This window comes from Solanum pennellii, chromosome 11, assembly GCF_001406875.1.
Source record: "Solanum pennellii chromosome 11, SPENNV200".
NCBI lineage: Eukaryota > Viridiplantae > Streptophyta > Magnoliopsida > Solanales > Solanaceae > Solanum > Solanum pennellii.
This window is the reverse complement of record NC_028647.1, coordinates 20,146,067-20,153,752: the sequence shown is the minus strand read 5'-3', so window position 1 is coordinate 20,153,752 and position 7,686 is coordinate 20,146,067. Positions and strand designations below refer to the sequence as shown.

The window sequence follows — 7,686 nt, the reverse complement described above, 5'->3', positions numbered from 1 at the left end:
CAATGATTTCAACAAGCCTTTCAAACCATTCTCCATTATCAACACATCACATATAATCAATTAATCACATTTCCTTTTATTACCCTTTGTTTTTCATTATTAGAATTAATCAATGTGTGTTGACACCCAATTTTGACCTTCCCCAATAGGAATTAATTCATGAGTTTCTTAATTTCCAAGCAATTCAGAATAATTAGATTTATAAAATTCAAATACTTTCCAAAGTCATTTTAAGTAATCTTAATTAATTTTTATAATTTATAATTAATAATATATTTTCATATAGTTTTATAGATATAATTGGTATATTTCATAAATATTTGATTCATCTCAAAAAATTTTTAAATTTTAGTAAGTATCATATTAAATTAGACTAGTTTATATTATGGTTATATTTTTGAATTACTGGTTTACAATTAAATTAAATATTTTATTTTTGTTAAAATTAAGAAACTTGTTAATAAATTAATAATAATTCATCTTATTTAAATTTTAGTCAAATTTTTTAAATCAAATTTAATTTGACTATTTCTTAAATTCCAAGACATAACCCATTTTCCCTAAACCCCCTTAAAGGACAAAATGTTGGGCCCTTTTCTAACTTAGCCCACCCAACTCTTATTTCCAATTCCCAACTCAAAAACAAAACAATCAGCCCTACCCTAATTCATTACCCAGCCCATAAATAACAACAAACAGTATGGACCCCACCCCTATACTCTTTGTTCTTCTTGTTCTAGTGAGAGATGAACATGAAACCCAGACGCGATCCAACTCGAAACTCCAGTAAATCGATTCCAGCAGCAAATCAATCCAACAATCGCGTGACCCGAATCCATCAATCTAGCTGCGTCGTTTTCCCCTTGTCCTTATCCGCCTTACGTAAGCAGGGCTCGGTGGAGCAATCTCCTCCCCAAGCGTCCTTGCTCTAAAATTAGACGGCTTCCTTCATTTTTCCATTTGAATTCGTACTATTCCGAGCAAGCCAATATTATCTCTTCAGAAAAAGTTTAAAATTCGAATTATGAATGAAAAAGTCCATCTGAAAATTCCCTCTTGATTCCCCCTTATTTCAGCCCATATCTCTATATATAAACCTCTCTTTCATCTTCATTGGGGGTTGGAGGAAAAATTCTAATTTTTGGAGATAGTTATAGAGATTTGAAAAAAATGGAGATTAGTGAGATATAGTAGGAAAAAAATTGATGTTAGAAACTAAGGAAAAGAACAAAACAATGAACTGCTATTAATTTCTAAGAGTTTCGTTTGGGTTATTCAAGTCTTGTGTCGGAGCTTTCAAAATTTGTGGGGTGTCGGAAGAAGCTCGGTGTCTCCTCAGCTCGTTGCTGCTCGGTTTGTTTTCTCGAAAAAGGTGAAACTCCCTTCTGATTTTAACTCGCTTTGATCGGTCTTTTGTTTGTGAACTAAAGTGGTCTGTTATTTATTCTTCTTTTTTGTCGATTGTCTCTGTTCTTCTTGATTTACTCTTGATACTCTGATGAACGTTTGTTTGTTTTTGAATGGAGACATCTTAGTTGATTAATGTAAAATGCATCCTTCGTGTGAGCTACTCATCTTCAAACACCAATGAAGATTGTAAGTAGAATCCGACGACTTTGTTTTATGAGGTTCGAATGTTGTTTGTTCACTGTTGAGTTCGCTCATGAAGTATTTTGAGTGCTTTTATGTTTTGATCTCTTAAGACTGATTGTTTGAAGATATGATCTTGACATGTGTTTGATAAGGAAAGTGTATTTCGAAAATGGTTTCCAACCTTAATTTCTTACTGTTCTTGTTTGCATTTTTTTGTATTCCTAGCTTCACTCCTAGCCATTAAGTTGTTCTACCCGTCTCATGTTGTTTCCATTTATCATGAATCCGTAATAATGTGTAATGTCAGATGTCTCTCTCTTTTTCTTTCACCACAAGTTGGAATAATAATGCAATACATCAACATTTCAAATTCACTTAGCATTATATATGTTGTGATTTTGGATTTTTAGTCGACTGTGTCAACCATGTTAATTTCTTTTCGTGCTCTGTCTATCTGAAGCTCATGTTGTATGTGGTGAGTTGGTCAAATATCATATTTAGTTTGAGTTAAAAATCTATTTCTAAAATATAGTGGTATCTTATTCTTGTATGTGCCTTTAAGCATGAGTTATTTCTTTTCTCCTCTTATGATAGCTTTTGTTGATTAAACCTTGTTTCAGAAAGTTTAAAGCCTTAAAGGTTGAATTTCAACACATTATGTTCAGTTTTGAATGTGTGCCTCGGTATAAAAATTTGAGTTGAAGATTACTGTAGTGTTTTGTTATTCGAACCTGCTTTTTCTTTTTCATTCGAAGTTGCAAAAAAATGCCAAAAAATCCTTTTCTTGTTCATGTCTAAACTTCTCCAAAAAAAAAACAAACAATCAGTGCATATTTTTGCTAATTTGCCAACTGTTTTGTCCTTGTTCAAAGGTTTAAGTTTATTCAACTGGCGCATGAGCTCGTTATTGTCTTTGTTTAATTCTATAGTGCATTTTGAGTTTAATGGCATCAAGTCAACAACTTTGCTCCATCTTTTATTAATGGTTATGTCCTTATCATTTGTTTCCGTCTAAATTATCATACACCGATTCATTCCTCCTTTGGCCACTAATTGTTGGTATGATTGTTAATCTATAGTTTCCACTTAGTATTTTATCCTATCATGTGAGAGTTAGTTGAATGTTAAGTCAAGATTCTCTTAACATAGTGTGTATGCATTTTGCCTTACTTTTATTTTTATGTGCTTTGGCTACATTATATAAATTAAAAATATGTTCTATTATTACTCAATATCTTGCTTTATTCTTTTTCTATGCATGAACCGCCTCTCCCCGAGTCTTTGGAGATTCTCTAACCTTGCACTTTATTGGTTGGGCCTTAGAGACCCAATTCTATCTTCTATCGAGTCCAAAATAGCCGAGGAACAGGTTGCGGCCAATACAGGGACTGGGCAAAAATTATTTTTCTCATCTCAAAAGTCCAAGAAAGGGGTTGTATACTTGCTATATACATAAATATACACTAGTATACATGAGGAGTTTTGATACACAGGTCCAAAAATTAATGTAGTTATTTGGGAGCTGAATTAGAATGTATACGTCGAGAATATAGTCTAATATACAAGGAAAAAACATAATACAGCCCCATATACAATGGTATACGCAGGCGTATACACATATAAATTTTGAAGGAAAATACGGCCAAAAGCCCAAAGAGCATAGGACAGGTTCAAGAACTTGGGCCCAAGGCCCAAATTCAATATTTCTTCTTCTTCTTATAAATTATGTTCGACTAACTCTTTTGTGGTTTTGGTTATTATTTAATTAAATTTCCCAACAAAAGTCATTTCTTCTTTTTCATACGCTTAATATAAATATATCCATGTTTTTACTTACCACTTAGTTTTGCTTATTTTCTTTTATTTGTCTTACACCCTTGAGTCGTTCCCTTTAGAATGATCCCTTTAGTGTTTTTTCCTTAAAATAATTAATAAGAAAAATAAAATAAAATTAATAATAGGTAAGAAAATGAGTAAAAAATGAATTTTCTTCCTAAGTTATAATTTGGAAAATTATTGAAAAGTCATTTTTAGTAAAATCGTAGGTTAACCGCAAGTTAGCGGGCATTCGGAGAGCTTAACACCTTCTTGGAATGTACATTGAACTTCGAACCTTGTCTCAAATCAATTTTTATCTGTTTAAATCCTTTTGAAAACTTATGTTTTTTCTTGATTTTTTTTACTAAAAAAATTAAGTGGCGACTCTGTTAATTTGGAAAAGTAAGCATTGAGTGTGAGACCAACTTTTCTTAGAGAAGTCCTCCTGTGGAAGTTTTGACATTTTTGTTTACTCCAAAATATCGAATTTAGTGGGTATAACATAGTTTGTTTGCATGAACGAGATATTTAATCAATGTAGCGAACCCGATCAGAGTTAGTCTAGACTTGACCAATTTTGGTTAGTGCCAAGTACTGGTGTAGCCTCTTTTGTGGTGATCAGACCGCTTTTCTTGTTATTAGATCACTTTTTTCCCTCGAACCTCTTTATCAGTATTTGGACAACTTCATTTGGCCTCTAAGGCGACCCCTAGATCGCATTTGTGGTGATAGCTTTGCGGTCATTTAGCCACTAATTAATCGTTGGTGTTATATCTCTATCTTCTTCTTCATTTTCCAAATATGAGATGGCGTGATTGTGAGTTGGATCTTGGAATTTTGAGTAGAATTTCAATGGTTTGAGTTGGTTTTAGCTTTAGAGCGTTGTTGGGATCAACAATCTCGCTTCAATACTCATAAATTCCGTTAATTTCTCTATTTTTAGCTGGTTTTGGGTGTTCTTACACTAGGTCCTTTAAGATATTTTTGTTCTCTTATTGTTTCCATTTATGAAGCATAAGTTCCTCGAGATGTTGTAGACCTAATGATCGAATCAAATATGTGATTATCGCGCATGGGTCCCACAAGTCTAAGATTAGTACGCCATAGTCTATTTCAATTCGCTTGTAGATCAATGTTGATAGCGTGACAATGATTATAAATTGCTCAAAAGTGAATCATCATTCTAGTGGATTTGGAGAACGTACGTTTGACTTTGAGATAGACTATGGCGTACTAATCTTAGACTTAGCTCGTGGATTCTTTTGGTATGATAAATTTCTAGTTTTGGGTTGGGTTAGCTAGCATGATTCATGTTGATATCCTTGTTGCTTGTTAACCTTATTTCAGGTTTATTCGAGAATACTATTGCATATCCTTGTCTTTGTTATAATTTTTGCTCCCGTCGTCTACTTATTAGTTGGAATCACCTCAGTGTTTCTTAGTTAGGACTTAGCCTAGGTTTTGATAGTGTTTTACTTAGAGTTTAGCCGCAATGGTTTGTATGGTTTTATTTTAGTTAGATGTGTATCTCCGAGTTAGACCTTGACTTTGAGAACACCTTTCATATCACTATTGGCTATTTGTGTGTTGTTTGTGTTAGGATCTAAATAAGCAGGTGTAATGCGGAAGCTAGCAAAACAAACCTCGAAAGACCATGAATAAGAAGACAAATGAGAAACACACCAAAAGATACAAATTTAATATGGTTCGTTCAATCGACCTATATCCATAAATGAGATGAGCAATCCACAATAAATATGATAGTACACAATATAGAGAGAAACAACCTTAACCAGTTCACTTGGAATACAAGGAGGTACACAAAATTCTCCTCCATAATCGCAACTCTCAAAACCTTAGGACTACATTGTGATTGTTAATTAAGTTAAAAATTCTATATTTTTAGAGTCCTAAAACCTTTCCTACAAGAAAAGGACTAGTAAAATCTTAAAATCTTTTCCTAAAAGAAAACTTATTTTTTGATAAGAAATTAGAGCAAACAAAAACCCAACAAATCTCCCCTTTGACCTGGACTACTGAAAATAAATTCGTCCACCTTCTTTACATAACCTTCAAAAGATTGCATATCTTATCCATAATTTCCTCCATCAAATCGACGTCTTGACACAGAGAAATTTTCTGAAAGAATTTCTTCAACAAAAATCTTCGTTACTGTAAAAAAGATTGCGTCTAGAACTACACCCGCCAAGATAAACACCCATCTCTAACATGACTCCATCATTGAACTATGACTCTAATACAACTTGTTAGGATCTAAATAAGCAGGTGTTATGCAGAATCTAGCAAAGCAAACCTTGAAAGACCATCAATAAGAAAACAAAATAAGACACAAAGATTTAACGTGGTTCGGTCAATCAACCTACACCCACAAAGGATAGGAGAAATCCACTAAAAATATAAGAGTACAAAATATAGAGCAAAACAATCTCAACCAATTCATTCGTAATACAAGGAGGTACACAAAATTCTCCTCCATAACCAGAACTCTCAAAATCCTAGGACTATATCGTGAATGCTAATTAAGTAAGACGGAACAAACCTATATTTATAGAGCCTAAAACCTTTCCTAGAAGAAAACAACTAGTGAATTATTAAAACCTTTTCCTAAAGAAAACTTATCTTTGATAAAAAAAATTATGGCAAATAAAACTCAACAAATCTCCCCTCTCAATTTCTGACAATCAATTCGTCCACCTTCTTTAAATAATACTCAACATATTTTATATCTTCTCCATAATCTCCTTTATCAAATCTACATCTTGACACAAAAAACTTTTCTAAAATAATATCTTCAACAAAAATCTTTATTATTGTCAAAAAGTTTGCGATTAGATTTACACCCGCAAGATGAATACCTATATTTAACATGGCTCCATCATTGAACCATGAATCTGATACCATTTGTTAGGATCTAAATAAGCAGGTTTAATGCGGGAGCTATCAAAGAAACCCTCAAAAGACCATGAATAAGAAGGCAAACGAGAAACACATCAAAAGATACAAAGATTTAATGTGGTTCGGTCAATCGACCTACGTCCACAAAGAGATGAACAATTCACCATAAATATGAGAATAAAAAATATAAAGAGAGATAACCTCAGCCAATTCATTCGGAATACAAGGAGGTACACAAAATTCTCCCCCATAACCGCAACTCTCAAAACCCTAGGACTACATTGTAAATGCTAATTAAGTTAAAAGGAATAAATCTATATTTATAGAGTCGTAAAACATTCCCTACAAGAAAAGGACTAGTAAAGTAGTAAAACTTTTCCTAAAAGGAAAAAAATATTTATGATAAGAAATTAGGGCAAATAAAACCCAATAATTTGGTGACCAGTATTACTTTAGACTGTGGTCCTGCTTTAGTGTGTTGTGGACTTCTGATGTAAGATTCCACGATGGACTAGTTATTCCGATGTAAGAATTTGGGAGAAGCCAGGTTCTCAGTGAACTTTGATGCATGATTTATGAATTTGCTAGGTATCTCGATATAAGATTCCATGAGAACCTTGTTGTGGATTTTTGATGTGAAATTCCACGATGGATTATCTTCTCCACTGCAAGATTCTAGAGGAGTTTAACTCTTCAAAGTTTCTTCTAAATCTTGCATTGATATAATTTTTATCATGACTCCAAAGTGTACTATCAGTAAGAGGAATATTATAAGTATTAGGGTTCCCGCTGCGACCGCCACAAGCAGTATGCCTTTGCAGACCAGGAAAAGAAATCACTCGGCAGAGCAGGGTGCAAGTGTCAATGTTTAAGATGTGACTGTTAACATAGTGAGAGTTCTACAGACACTTTTTCCTCATCCTCCCTAGACTTCTGATTCATATTTCAAGGGAGCTATAAAGATGCTCACTTAGTTTGTTGCTGCTCAATCAAGTTGTTAGGGCAGAACACTTGTTAACTCAACTTAAAAGGATCCGCAGGTGCATCGAGAATCAGAGAATTTCTCAGGATGAAGCCACCAGTGTTTACATGATCAAAGTAGAATAAGATGCTCCGAACTTTATTCATGCGATATGAAAGATTTTCAGGGTAATGCACGCTACTTATATTGAGAGTGTCGATTATTGAGGGTATTGCATATGTTTTGTATGAAAAATGGGAACAAGGTCTTGGTGAGACTTGATAACCCTTAATTATATCTCCCAAATAAGGTATAGGAAATCATATGCAATAATAATACCCAATATTATATGATTCATAGGTTCTAACCATAAGGACTGAATATATAAAATTATCGGG

The 7,686-nt window shown here is 33.4% G+C and overlaps 1 long non-coding RNA gene across 1 annotated transcript in view; it reads left to right on the top strand.

The window, feature by feature from the left end:
- Window positions 1-677: 677 nt before the first annotated feature.
- LOC107002841 overlaps window positions 678-7,686 on the top strand; it is a 10,934-nt gene continuing 3,925 nt past the window's right edge. The window contains exon 1 of the long non-coding RNA XR_001454563.2: window positions 678-1,372. This is a non-coding gene — a long non-coding RNA (uncharacterized LOC107002841). The remainder of the gene's footprint in view (window positions 1,373-7,686) is intronic.